The sequence below is a fragment of the Rhipicephalus sanguineus genome, chromosome 5 (assembly GCF_013339695.2).
Source record: "Rhipicephalus sanguineus isolate Rsan-2018 chromosome 5, BIME_Rsan_1.4, whole genome shotgun sequence".
Lineage (NCBI taxonomy): Eukaryota > Metazoa > Arthropoda > Arachnida > Ixodida > Ixodidae > Rhipicephalus > Rhipicephalus sanguineus.
This window is the reverse complement of record NC_051180.1, coordinates 64121212-64136288: the sequence shown is the minus strand read 5'-3', so window position 1 is coordinate 64136288 and position 15077 is coordinate 64121212. Positions and strand designations below refer to the sequence as shown.

At 43.8% G+C, this 15077-nt stretch overlaps 1 long non-coding RNA gene across 1 annotated transcript; it reads left to right on the top strand.

Annotated features, from left to right (window-relative positions):
• The first annotated feature begins 8551 nt into the window (after positions 1 to 8551).
• On the top strand, positions 8552 to 14824 carry LOC119392857 (uncharacterized). Its single transcript, XR_005183731.2, has 5 exons — positions 8552 to 8863; positions 11728 to 12062; positions 12286 to 12346; positions 12411 to 12576; positions 14389 to 14824. It is a non-coding gene; the product is annotated as an uncharacterized LOC119392857 (long non-coding RNA).
• The last annotated feature ends 253 nt before the right edge of the window (positions 14825 to 15077 follow it).

The following is a 15077-nucleotide window of genomic DNA, read 5'->3' as shown; positions in this document are numbered from 1 at the left end:
GAACTCGATGAGCGTTAGCGAGCCTGCGTGCCCAACGTTCGCTGCATCTAGCAATTTAGGTAACACTTGTGCCTTAGCGTGTTTCGCCTTTCTTCTTGGCCACCCTACAAAATTGTGTAGACTAATCCTAGAACCCCAGCGTCGACAACGACGGCGGTACTCCCCGCCACACCCTCGGCGAGGTGTAAAAGAAGAGCATGAGTGGCGCCGACTGCAGACAAACAGAGGTCCACATTTGCGTTTAAAACTTGCCATCCATCCAACCGCATACGCCGGTACTTGCCCGTGGTGTGGAGGACAGCCAACTCTCGCTCACATACGCTGGAATGTGAACTATAGGCCACCCATTATGAACATGCCTCAGATTCCGGCGCAAAAATTCAGAACGGAGCCGCGGGAGACCTCGCTCACCAGCCAGGAAACGGAGGCCCAAGTGGAGCTCCTCGACCAGGCACGACGCGCTGCTGAGGCCAGTGGGGCCCTGGACTAGGGGCCCCGCCCACCTGCTTCTCAAACCTGTCTGTCTTTCTCTTTTTAATAAGCGTTTTTCAATTTAATACAAGCAGATTTTTTTGCCAAAGGCACTTTATTTTCCACCACACCTCTGCTCACACTCCACACTCTCTCCAACGCCGTGTGCGTGCCAGAGGAAGCACGTTAAGGTTAGCTTTAACGTTCTCAAGCATAGAGGCGCTCATACGTGCTTCGGCACTTCGCACACCTTCTCGGCTATGGCAGCGACGATGAAGTGACATTTTTGTGAGATGTTAACATAATGCGAGAAGTCGTCATACTGGGCTACTACAGGTGCGCTATGTTTTGCCCACTTCGCGCTTCCACCCACTTCGGCTTACTGAGTCTTCACGATGGCCTTCTCGGCACCGATAGTGCTAGTGGGCAGTAATTAAAGGGAGATCCGGATCTCAAGGCGCGCTACACTTTATTACAGTGCCACTCTGCTTTTTTTCTTTTCTCTGTCTTTCTTGCCTTTCAGAAGAACGTGTTGTTCGGCGATTTGGTGCTTGCTAAGAGGCATAATACAGCGCTAGAACACAATCACTGGGAAGAGGAACACAAGAGCGCAAACGCCTGTTCCGTCCTCTTCTGTTCTTCTTAGTGATTGTGTTTTAGCGCTGCATTATGTCTCTTTTCCTGCTTTTTTTTGGACAAAAAATCGAGGAGTAACTTACCACATACGAGTTTGCAAGTAGGACGTTGCAGCAAGTATCTCGGAAGTGCGAAGCTTCCACCCAGTGACACAATTAATGAGCTCTTCCTGCATGACAGATGAAGCGATAAAACAAGCTGAACGTCTTCCTCTCTCTTTTTTTGCTTATTTCTTCTGTTTTATTTCTTCTTTGACTGGACTACGATCATCTTCAACACAAAATGTGATCAGCAAAATGCGATACGTGAATTCACATGGTCATATTTCACAAAATTAACTGCTTGTCTTTTCTAATTCAGGCCGAATATTGTGCAGGTTAGAAGACCACCAGACGAGATACCAACAAAACAGGAACAAATAATATTCTTAAGCAGTGTTGGCAGTCAATCATCAAATCCGCTACGTGTCAAAGCCTCAAATCTGAAAAGATACATATTGCAGAAACAAGAAATGCAAAAGAAAGTACTAATGGCGATCATGACAGGTGAAGGAGAGCCTTGGAGCGAGCACATGATGAGCCTATGTTTTTGATATACAATCGATTCTGTCGTAATGGCGTGGCTATAAAGGATGTCTATGATCCTCTCGCATGAGACACGATATTACCGTATCAATCTTTGTCACTCCCTTGCGGTCAATCTCAGCGGAGCGGAAATGGCCCCCCTGGCCACAGCGCTGCCGCTGAGCGTTCTGTTTCTAACGCCTCTTTTTGGGATATTTATATTAGTGCTGTGAGCGTGACTTAGTTGCTGCCGTCATGACTGGGACTACAGCAAGCGTGTTTTCGCCTCTTAGAGTCAACAGTCATTGTCTGGGTCGGCCTCCTTACTTGGAAAGCTGGAGCCATTGGCCGTTCCACCGACGCTCAATAAATTTCATGTTATATGCCGAGAACCATTTTCTGTGGGTCTCCATTTTATGAGTATCTCCTCTAAGAAATATTGGCGTCTTCATTGGTGCCGGCTCCTTTTATCATCATGGCAAAAGATACAATGACAAAATAAAGAATGAAAAATTATTAAAACCAAATACTGAGACATCGCAACCGTCTCTTCTAGTTCGCGTGCGAGTAAAGGAAGCTTTTGACGAGAGTAAATGAACTCTGTAGTAATCGTACATCTCTTTTTAAGAAGTGAGAATGGGCAAAAACGCCTGCAGACTGGTAAATGACTCATGTAAACATCTACACAAGAAAAAACAACAACACACAACAAACCGCAATGTAAGAAACGCATACTGAGAACTAAGGTAAATGTGCAAACTAGGCGAGTTTCAGGACTGTAATAATGAATGCGACCGGGAACGTTTAGTTCATGCCTTATACGCTCACATTATCCGCAAATGTTTTAAAAGCCACAAGCACTTTTTTTCTGTAGCTTCAACACAGCAAGTTTTCGCCTTCCAATGTTTTGCCCCGGTCACTCAAGAATCAAGTGCTTCACATTTTTGTCAGCAGGACCCCAAATTTCTTGCTCAGACTGTTTGTAGTGAGGGCACACTAAGCAATGTGCTTTTGTGAAATACACAAATCGACTGTGACTGCGAAACATCTGATATATGCCGAAATTGCCTAACTTTGGACGTTGAGAAAAGATAAACAAAGCACTGCTGCCAAAGGGAGCTTAGAAAGGGCATCAAATTTGTTGAAAATTTGTGAGAAATAATAAGCAGTAATGCTTCTGAATTCTCGAACTATATTATGCTGCAAGGCAGAAAATAAGCCGTAAAGAAGCATACAGTGGTTGAATCTGTCTGCACACGTGTGATACAAGCACAAATCACGTAAAAAATCAGCTCAGCTTCACTCAAGCCTTCTTTGAACGTCTGAAAGCCATGGAATGACACCTCCGGTCTACATTCAAGCACAACAAACTTGCGCGTTTCTGAACTTAAGCTACATCCACCGGGTAGTTGGTTAAACGCCTTTATATGTGAAAGACGCTCCAATTCTTTTTCTATTAGTGCTACACCAATTTTTTTTTCAATTGATGTGCCGCAAATTACGCTCCAATGAACTAAGAAATTCGCAGAAGCTTGAATGTCATTTGTGCAAGTGCTTACAAGCCTAACACCGGTTTATTCTCTCAGAAGAGACGTTAATACCATGCTGCGTTCTAGCAAAAAGGAAACATGCGAGACATTAGTAGAAATAGTCTGGAGTAGCGGCGACCGGGGTTAGGCTAATATTGTGGACAACGCAGAGAAAGAGGCAAAGAAAGAAAAATGCGACAAGGGAAGTAATCGTAGGCTGGAGAAGATTATCTTGCGAAACACTTTCCCAAGTGCGCTTGAAATACATTTAACGCCAAATTCCGCGTATGTGTTTTCATTTCTTCGTCATGTAACTACCTTGAATCCACTAGTTCTGGGTCTACTAGTTCGAGTATCCGCAAGTTCCAAGAACCAGTGTAAATAAAGATGAAATTTCAGATCTTGACATGTAATTGGCTGTCGGTGTCTCATTAACAAAATGGGATCTATTCTCGTGGGTTGTAGTTCATTTACATACTCCTCTCTCCTCAGCTGCAGACTTGCAAAAAGGCAAACAAGAGTTCGTGCACAAGTGACAAACGTTACTGGTTATGCTTTCAAGTTTCGACACAAGCGAGTCTCTCATCAGTCTGTGAAAAAACCCCCATTTTCTCCCTTATCCCTTTTCGTTGGTTGAGATGTGAGACACGTACTATTAGGATCAAAGGGAAGTTGCTAACGAATCTTGATTAACTACTGCTACAAAAGTGACATCATGGAACACAATAATGAAAGGTAAAAGAGGCGAATCACTCAGTTGAGTTTTACGAGAAGAGGCTTACCTCTGCTTTTCATACGAATGCGATGAAACAGAACAAGAGCGACAAAGGAAAGAAATGGTATTTTCAAGTTCGTATATCAGGAAGCTCCAATTAATGAATACATATTTCTGAGAAATAAAACGTTTTTCGCTGAGAAGCATTTCATCATGGTCCGAATTTTTCATTTCGTAGACCTTATTAGCTATACTTTGCCGGATTCAGCAGTACCAGATTCCGCAAGAAATAAGTTGTCATGGCTAAACACATTTCTACATTTTTCCTCCGGTACGTGAAAGACGCGCCAAATATTTTCTGCTAGTGGTACACCAATCTTGTTCAACTGATGTGCCGCAAATTACGCTCCAATGAACATCAAACTAAACAAATCTTGACGATTCACTAAGATCGTTTATTTACTTCGTAGATGATTTACCAGTGTATGCCGCGGGATTATTATGAATACGACGCTCTCAAGCTCAGCTACAAGCACCAGCTCCGCTGCATCCAGCAAAAACAGACATGAAAGGCCCAGCTGTTCTCTGTTTTAGTGCCAGTCCATGTCAAAAGCAGCGTTCTTCATTTTACATTTCTTATAATATTATCACGTCTACCTTCCGTACTTTATTAAATGCGAAGCATTTCTTAGCGAACCTCTGGCACTTTGAGCGTTTCTATCTACGTATCTATCTATCTATCTATCTATCTAGCCGCCTACGTCTGGGTGCTCCCATGATGGCCTCCTTAACTTGGTGCAGACCAAAATTTGCATGGGAGGGTAAGAGCATTTGACGAATATGATTGCCGGGTCGTGACATGAATAACGTTAAAATCTTGTCGCGTACGTCGTCAAACCCTTTCCACTAGACGCGTGTGGCACATACCCTTTTACCACGGGCCGCGGTGTACGGGTATGCGCCACAGGTGATTGACAGTTTATATCTACCCAGGAACGGCGAGAACAGACACTGGTAACTTAAATGCTAGAGCGTTAAGAAAAACCAACATCGGCAGCGTTGACTCAACGAATGGAAAGAATTAAAATTAGGATCCCAGCAGGAATCGAACCCAAGCATTCTGCGCGGCAATCAGGTATTCTACCACTGAGCCACGCCAGGTCTATAAACTGGTTTGGAAAAACAGCCTACGCAGGCGTAATAACGGTGCAACGTCAATTGTGGTTGTGGTGCTGGCTATGTAATTTTACAAGAAAGCAATAAACACTACATGATACTGCTACGATGTGTACTCCTACGATACAGGCGTCATATGAGATTAACGTCTGTAGTTCCAGTGTTGTCTCCGCTTTTATAGCAGTCTAATAAACATTCGTTTGTATTCCTATGATTCAGCAAGCTATATTGAAGCATTGCTCGACCCCGGAGGAATACATTAACGAAAGTTAAGTTACATATGATATCCACATCACCACACCGTAAAGTGCATTTTGTCCACCAGAACGACGCAGTGTCCTCTTCATTTCTTACGAGGCTGAGCGATGGCCTCATGCTGACCGAGAATGATGCCAGATTGATTGACAGCTGCTTTGTAGACTAGGCTACGTAGGCTACATACGCCCAGGTAGTCTACGAATACGACAAACACCATCCACTGATGTTGGTCTATGTAGCACTATCCAGGCCTACCAGCCTCGACGGCCTATACCTCACCAACGCGAAGGGTGACTTCAGATTCCGACTTCTCGCCGGCTCTGTCGACAGAAATTTGTCGACGAAATGACCGAGGCATCCACGAATTCCAACAGCTCTACTATACGACATACTTTCCTACACATGGACCCCTCGTCACCACGATCACGACCCGATCCTATAAGAAGTCATGACCAGCTGCTGGTGCTCACTGATCACGGTGATGGTGCCCTTGTTCAAGAACTGTAAAGAACTTCTTGCACACATGCACACGGGTTTGTGAAACGTGCATGCGTTCTGGGGACACGTATAACCACTACATATCAACTTACCGCTTCTGGTGTTGGTAATACCCACGTTGCCATTGGCAGCGTTACCCAACCGTAAACAGCTGGTTATGTAACACATATGCGGCTCTTCAACATATATATGTGTGCGTATAAAATTTATACAAATCTTTAGCGTCATTTTGTAACGTGTCGCTCAGTAAAAAAAAGTTACGCCACAGTCACCCACCCGCCGCATGCTTCGCATAACATCGACTCCCACGGTACGTGGGATCTGCCGAATTTTTTCTTTCCGTGCTTCACTTGTCTACTATTAGCACGAAGCATCTTCTCGGTATATCAAACATTCCTCGTAGCGGCTTTGTTTAGAGACTGCAATAGCGCTTTGAAAGCCGCTGGATCCCTTCAAGGCAGCACGCGAAAACTTTGTTACTGACCAAACAAACTCAAGACATATTTCTTCTGATATATCAGAGACGATCCCATCCGCCGGCAAATAAGGTTAGCACTCCGCGTGAGCTCCTTGTGTACAACGTGCCTACATTTTCACGTCTGGCGATCCACGTCTATTAGGTTATGTGTGCCATGATCGGATCTTTCCTTATTTCTTTTTGCATCTGTTACGCGGCGCTGCCACTTAAACATGGTGGCAAGACGCGAGTAGGAAGTATACTCCAAGCGTATGAAGGTGCGTCTCTTGTGCATTGTTCAGTCAACGCACTTACCACACGTTCGATAGTCTCAAGAGGATGTACCGTTACTTAGATACTTCCACGTGCACGTCTTATACGGTTGCCTTTCCGGTGATAACGTGTTTTTGCAGGTCCAATAAGATCTTGAGAGACCTGCAAAAACTTGTCATAGAGATTGATAGTTACATTTGGGCATACGCATCTTGAGGCCTTGTATTGTGCCTGCACAAAGATTTTTTGCCGATATTTATAAATATTTAGCGGAATGAGGAAAATGGAGCGCTAAAAGACAGGAACAAAGAAGAGGCAGAACACTGGACGAACGCTGTCTTACAGTTTTTATTGCATTGATTACGGTTCACCCGGTCTTCTGCCTATTCTTCAGCCCTGTTCTTTAGCACTTCGTTTTCCTCAGTCAAACTATGAACCGACTCGCCTAAATCAAAGTCCGACTGAAGAAGAATGATTACGTAAGCGTGTGATAACGTTGATGAATAAATGAAGCATGATCTTTAGCGTTACCAAATATTGAGCCGCTTCCCAAAGAAATAAGTTGGCAGACTCCTAATTTGAAGGCATATCGCACCGTTGCGAAAACGAATCTTACGGAAGCGAGAAATCATGCAGCGCTAGGGGCTTGAGAGAAAAGCCGACAATTCATTAGACGACTCAGCGAAGTGGTCAGGCGAGCGAAGGCAGGTGAGGAAGCCTGGTGCATTTCGATGAAGCCGGTCAGAAGTGCTGCCGCAGCGGCAGCAGGCGCAGGATCCAAGAGCACACACGTCTGACAGTCAATACCTAGGGCAAATATCCGGGGTTTCTGCTAGCTCCCTCGACTGCAGCTCTATACTGTACTTGAGACCATCCAATATGCAAAGAGATGACAAACGTTGCAGTGCCTTGGACACGTATCCACACGAAGGGAAGGTATCAAGTAAGGTGCTATACGCTATACCACTGTAAGAAAGGAAGGAACAGGACATAGAGGAATGAGAAGGATGTTAATTAACCAGCATAAAAAACTGGTATGCTATCCTAAACGGATGAAATGGATAGGGGAGTTTTAAAGTTAGAGGTAGAAAAAGAGAGAAAAAAAGATGGAGAGGGCGAGCACACACAAAGTCACTCTCCTCACAGTCACAATATCGCTATTGGTCTATAATAGCCGGTGCATTTCAGCAATGTCTTCTTCGCTTTCATCAATCGATAAAAGGAAAATAAAGGTAGGTAGTGTACTAGAAGTTGCAGATATGAAGAGGCGGGAAACAACGAATGAAACTTATTAGGCTCACGCAGCAAGCATGACCATTAAACGGATATTAAATTTAACAGAAAGCAGTAAGCAAATGAAAAAAACAAAGCTTAGCACATAGACCTAAATACGAAATTGCTGTTAATTTGATAAAGCTACGGAAAAAGGAAATAAACGGAGTTGATAAGACAAAAATAAGTAATATATACATGTTATCTTATAGTGGTGGACTGGGGAGGAGGCCGTAAATCTTAGACAGGAGAGAGAGAGAGAGAAAAAGCGCATACGCACCACCACGGTTGTCACTGGTGTTACGACACTGTTTCAGGCTATAGTCGCTTGCGCATGTCTCTTGTACTTCGACAAACCGCAGCAGTATCTTCGCCAACCTTAGCTCCGATGTTTTAAGAAGTCGACATTCCAGTCTGCTCTCCTCAAGTATTGGTTTTTAGGCGAGGGGACGCACGCAGTGCGGAAGGAAACGTATCCTCGCGGCCGTAATTTTACACGTGCCTTTTACGAAGATTATTACCACTCTAAAAGGCATTGGAAAACATATTATTGTAGAAGCCAATACATTCATTTCGAGCCGCCTCACACTGTAAAAAATAGTTGTAAATTTACAGATAAAATACATGAAATTTCTGTACCGCGAAAGAAACTTTCTGTAAATGTGCCATGAAGGAAATCTGTTAAAAAGAGAAACCTAAATTTCCTGTTATTCGTGACCTTCAGCAAAACAAACGACTCAAAATTGAACCTCCACAGTTTTAAATACTTCAAAGATTACAAATGTCCATGAAATAACATTTCGTGTTTTTCTGGTTTCTCCCACAATGCTATTTTGATTGATTAATATTCAGAACCTTTTCTGCGGTTCTACGTTCGTGCCTCGCGGGCCCCTACATTTACAAGATGGCTACTGTGGCTACCGCTCACGTCGAAGCGCGGCTACGCATGACTGCAGTGTAAAGCGCGGCTACGGCACCCTCCTGCTCCTGCTTTTTGTGCGTCTGTCATTGAAAGGTTGGTGGTTTTCTTCTTACTAGACTTCCTTACAACAAGAACTCGTTAACATGCCTGCCAGCTTTCGAAATTAGCTCTCGCGTAGTTTCTAATTCTGCTTTGCGTCGGCAGCTCGTGCGACCACAACGTTGTGCGAGAGCCGGAATTCCTTCCATGCTTTGGTAGAAATACTGAAGAGGCCTTGTAAGTGGGTGCTTGAGGGAACGCCTGCTGTTATACCACATTTATTTCTTTGCTTGTAGCGGCAGCGTACGACAAGGTATTCTCATTTGTACTTGGACTGTTGCAGAGCGCATACTACAGCGTTCGCAGCGCACTTCATGTGCGTTCTCTGCGGGCAGCCATTAACGAGGTCTCGCTGAACAGAATAATGAGAGGTATTTGTCCACCTTACCCACTTTGTTTATTTATTATATCAAACCTGTGTATTCTGTGTTTCTGCATCTATTTTTTTCTTGATGCTTGGCCCGACTTTCTCTAAAAACTAATGAAGTGCGTATAACTCAACACAGCTAACCGAGCGACGTTACAGAGCATATAAGTCTTTCTTTTTTTAATGAAAGTGCAAACGTTTCATTTTTTTGTGTGTTTACGTGTAATACGTAGCTTTCTCCTGCGTAGTGAACATGGCCCTGAGCAATGATGTTGTGGCTTGGTGTACGGCGTTTAGTGTTTCGAAGTGGTCATTGCATGATAAGTTCTGCTTGGTTGTATAATGCTGTGTATCTTGAACATTGTTGGCGGGAATGTGCGAACGCATAACTTCTTGGCGTAGTATCACTGGATGACCTTCCTTACGAAGCTTTAAGTTCCTGGCGAAAGATAGATAACCTAGGTAAACCTAGTTTACCGAATGGACGTGTGGGGCACATCCGCTCGGTAAACTGATACCTCGATTGACTAGCCAATGGGGCACGGGCTTGACGTGTACACGCGCTACCTTGCGTCATCGGACTCCGCCTGCGTTGCCGTGGAGCACGTCTTCTCCTCGGTAGGAGAAACGGCGCGTTTCGGATTGGCGTGTTGCCTGCTGAAGCTTATGTTAGATACGCGTTTGTTATAAGTGGTTTACACACAACGGCGTGAAGCCGTGAACACCTCTGGAAAGTGGGCTCAAGTGCGCTTGTAGTACAGGCGGTGAAGTACAGGCTTGTAGTACAGGCGGTGGTCACATGTGACCTCTCAGTGAGCACCATCGCCGACGCCGCTGTTCTAGCCGTGCGTGAAGGCTTATTGTGGACATCGATCGTGACTACCGTTAAAGAATCCCGGTTTCCGGAGAGGCGGACTTTGTTTTTGGTGGCGTATTGAAGGGCGGATGAATCTTTCGTTGGCTCTCGCCCGTTTTGTTCACCAGTGCTTGGTGGCAGTAGTTATTAGACTTCCATCGTCGAACAAATGTACCGACACAAAGTTTGAATGACGCAAGCAAGTGTGTTCGAGATGTGTGTACGAGATGTGTTCGTCGCTGAACGCAAACTTTTTTAGCCCTTTGAGGCGCACGTTTTGTCGCGCGTGAGGTTTAGGGCATCTGAAAAAAAAAAAAAAGACGTGCGCACGTTTTGGTCGACAGCTTTAGAAGGACGGAATGGTCTGTGTGTTTTGCTAGCCGTGCTACCGCGACAGATGGCCTTTGTTTATTTGACGGTGCTGTTTCCTGCCAAATCGCTGAACGCAAACTTTTTTAGCCCTTTGAGGCGCACGTTTTGTCGCGCGTGAGGTTTAGGGCATCTGAAAAAAAAAAAAAGACGTGCGCACGTTTTGGTCGACAGCTTTAGAAGGACGGAATGGTCTGTGTGTTTTGCTAGCCGTGCTACCGCGACAGATGGCCTTTGTTTATTTGACGGTGCTGTTTTCTGCCAAATGACGCCATGCGAAACAAAGTGTAATTACGCTAATATTACCACTGAAAACATAACATCTACTCCTTTAAGCGCATCACTCCTTGAATGAAGCGAATTGCTCATTAGAAATGTTCTGCGATTTGTAAACATTCGCTATATTCTATAGATTTTGAACATATATATTGTGTTGCTCTTTTACGGAGAAGCAAATTTCATGCTATGTATAGTTTACAGCACGTAAAGGCAGGAAGTGGTGTACCAGGGTGGGGGTTCACCCCCCCCCCCCCCCCAATTATTTGTTAGATTTTGCATGTCTAAATATGCTCGCACGAACATACATAAAGAGCGGTTGAACCCCTCCCCCGAAACCAATTTCTGGCTGCGGCCCTGCAGGCAGGTGCAGCTCGTCTTCTGGCCCAATGGCTTAGCCCAACTCGAAGGAGTTTTTCAGTAAAAATAAAAACCAATTGACCCTCTCCTTTTCATAAAACGAAGGACATTTTGCTCCATCTGAGGTGGCAAGTTTTCCCAGATTGATACAGATCATTGGACAAATTTCCCCACTACGTGCCCTTTATAAATGGATTCCTGGTAACGAAAAAGTGTGACGGAAATCGCAACTTGGTGGCTCGCTAGCCTAAATAATGAAATAGTCGACGCGAAGCAACCTTCATTGCGAACGTCATTGCGCACGCATTGTTGATTCCTTGCGTAAACACTTTCTGCAATGGAGGTTCACTGAGCGCGCCCACGTGCTCTGGTGTTATTCGTCTGCATGCTTAGCCTCACGTCCGTGCAAATGCGCATGCTTTTAAAGGCTTTTTGAAAGCATTAGGAATATGTTTCAATTAGGTATAGCATTTAATTTTAAAGATTCATTCTCGCTGAATTAGCAAAAATGTTTGTTGCAGTCAGGCATTAGCCTCCTTTCCTTTCTCTTTAGAGCTTTACAGATAGTGCTTACCGTTATAACAGACTTTTTTATTTCTTTCGCTAATTGCAGTTTTTTATTTATTTCAGCGATGTATGTCTGCAGTCTCTGTGCCACCAAGACGTCTGTGCCACGTTTCATGAAGTATGCCGCACTGCACAAAAACATGAATGCATTCTGCATGAAGTGCCCATTGGAACAGCACAGAAAAGTGTTCCGAGAGTTCCTTCTCTGAGCTAGTGGTACGACATACCGAGGACGAAAATAGGACTGTAAAGAAAACGAAGAGTCCAAAAGGATTTATATGGTTGTGCGTCATGGTAGCCCAAATTACCTGCACTAAGACACAACATATTGGATCACACTAAGTTGGCACTGATGCTATAGTGCCCTAAGGTGGTGCTGCATCTCGAGCTACCAGAAGGTAAGAGTGGCCTGCGCCTCAAATTGTTCGCTGCTTTAATTTACCTTCTATTATCGAGAGAATTTATTTATTTTTATTTTATATCACGTCTACAATGTCTCTAGTTCAATAAAAAATATTGTCTAACTTTTTAATTGTCTTCGTATGCTTGTTTGAACTCCAGGGTACAGGAGTTTTAATGGCTACTTATCCATAATTAACTTAATAACTTTTATTATTGCAGGCAAGTACAACTGAAGATAACGTCGCAGACGTGCCGTGCTCCCCTTTCATCATTGCAAAAGGTATTGTTATGGATATTTGCAATATATTGCTGAATATTTCTAAACAGGAAATATTTTGTTCCAGGACAGAACTTTCTTACTGCCGGGGCATTTACCATCTGTATTGATACCCATGGTGTGATCGAATCCACCACACGGTGCCAGGCATTCAAGTTGATGCTCTTTACACACTTCGCCTTTACTATTGAATACCGCAAGGAGGTCAGCCTAACCCTGGTGTTCACCCAAAGGTAAAACTTAATGTGATCTTTCTGACTTTTTCAACAAGATTCATGCAACTAACTTAGATAAAGCCACATTAGATAGTACAAAAGTAGACAAGTACTGGGGCATTTCCAATATGATACTACACTCCCATTTGGCTAAGTCAATGAGGGTTCGGATGGAAGGTATGACTAAATGGAAATGTTCAACTTAAGTGTGAAACTGTCTACGGGAATCCTGAGCGGTCATGAAAGAATTTAAGTAATAACGTTAGCATAGGAACGGTTGACGTTTGAAGTATTCTTAATCGATGTTTAATGAAGATTTCGAAGGGGCACCAAGTAACATGAAAATTTTCATTAATTTAAATAAGAGATAGCGCTTTTTTATGCAGTTCTGCTGCCGGAGCAAGGTGTGTGTCCGGGCTAGTTGGTATACCATAATTGTGAGCACAACGCAGAAAGAGAAAGAGACACAATAAACAAAGGACCGACGTGGATTGGTGCAATCAACCGAGAATTCCCTGTTAGCAATGGGCACAGATTTAATCAGCGACACGTCTATAAGTTTATTTGGCATCTACAGCTACACACGACTTTTTGATATCTCCTATTGTTTGCAATGGAGGATATGTGCACGCATGCGCTTTAGGATGAGTATGTTCTTTCCCTGATCGTTTGGGGCAATGCCATAAAATCTGTGGTGAAAATTGTGCCCGTAGTGTCCCATCATCCACTTTGTCCGGGTCTATCGCGCTACAATGGTTTTAGTGTAATTTTTAGCAGATCTAAATTGTGAAACCCATAGTGCCTACCATGCAATCATGCCTGTGCACTTAAAAAATCAGACAGTTCGGCGGTGTTCTCGGGTCCCAGCAAGCACTTGCATTGTTTAATAACACCTTTGTTTTGTTTAATAGCTTGGTAGCTTTGTTTTGACTTTGGGCTATGCGCGCACAATGTCACAAAGCTCATACATGGTGGAAGCTGTTGAAGGTGAGGACCTTCAGCGGCACTCCGCAAGTTCACATAAAACTCGCTTGTTACATTACGATGGACAAACGATCAGTTGCCGGCCAATTTTTCGGCGACAAAATGATCATCACGTGGGCGTGGTGATGTTGCTCGCGGAGGTACGTAATAAGGGATGGGTTGAGAAAACGTTTCGGTCTTCGGCCGCGGTCTCATTGTGAACGATGAACCTATTGACAGGAATTGTGGCTTTTACTCCTATGCAAAATAGGTACTGGATTTGCGCATTCATCAAGAAAAAGAAAATGCATTGGTATAATAGTCATTTGTTTATATTTTTTTTCATGATACTCTCGATAATTGGGCATTCGGTTAATTCAGACGTTTTTTTCCAAACCCGTGAAATCCGAATTAATGAGCTTTTCTTGTATTTGGGTGACTGTTTAAAAGCACATGAGCCTCAGAAGAATTGATGCCTGGGCAAGTTGGAATTGGTTATGCATGTTCGAAACGGGCGGCGCAAAAACAATGGACAAAGGAAAGACTTCCTTTGTCCCTTGTTTTTGCGCCGCCCGTTTCGAACATGCACATGCACCTTGCTCTGTGAGGAGCATTATTTCCTTTAAAGTCATTATACTGCAATAAATAACATTTTATGAACCATAATGCAATTTTATAGAAATCAATCTCCATCTGGACCGTGAGGTTATTTTTTTAACTGATTCCACAAACACCTTAAAGAGGCAATGCGAGAGTTTCTTGAGCGCTCTACCAACATAATCAGTGTTGTTCTCAGTGTGGCCCATTATGTTCAGCATAGTCATGCAACAGCCTGCTGTACCTAAAAATAACATTATTCGTTTTTAGGGCAGCCGCAGCAGTCATCCCTGACAGAGGGAGCAAGGTCGAGAAGTCAAGGAAGCAGCGCCGCCTCACACCACAAATGACCAACTTAATCAAAGCTCTGCGAGACTATGAATGCTAAGTGTTACAACGAAAAAATTGCAGTGTCATTATGAATATACCGTATTTACTCGTATCTAAGCCGGTGTTTTTTTTTTTTCGAAAAAAAAAAAAACGATGTGCGAAAGGGGGGGGGGGTCGGCTTAGATTCGAGTACATGCAATGATTAAGTTTTTTTTTTTTTCTGGCCTTGTGAATTTCGAGAGTCGGCTTATAATCAGGACCGGCCTAGATTCGAGTAAATACGGTATATCTGCACATTTTCCAAACCAGTTTTAATCTACGGTGACAACATGTACGCAGTTTTCATTATTTTGAAGCTGTTTACATGCAGCATTTCCTGCGCTTAAATAAAGATTCGTTTCTTTTATCATGAGAGGAGAATCTACTGAAACGTGCCTGTTTTTATTGCGTTATTTACTACAGTGCTGGAAGCAACACCTCGCGGGTGTAGCTCCAAGAAGTTCACAATGTCCGCTGCGGTAGTACAATGGTTCCGGTGCTCGGCTGCTTACACGAAAGTCGCGGGTCCGACCCAGGCCGTGGCGGTCGCATTTCGACGGAGGCGAAATGGTAGAGGCCCATTTAGAGGC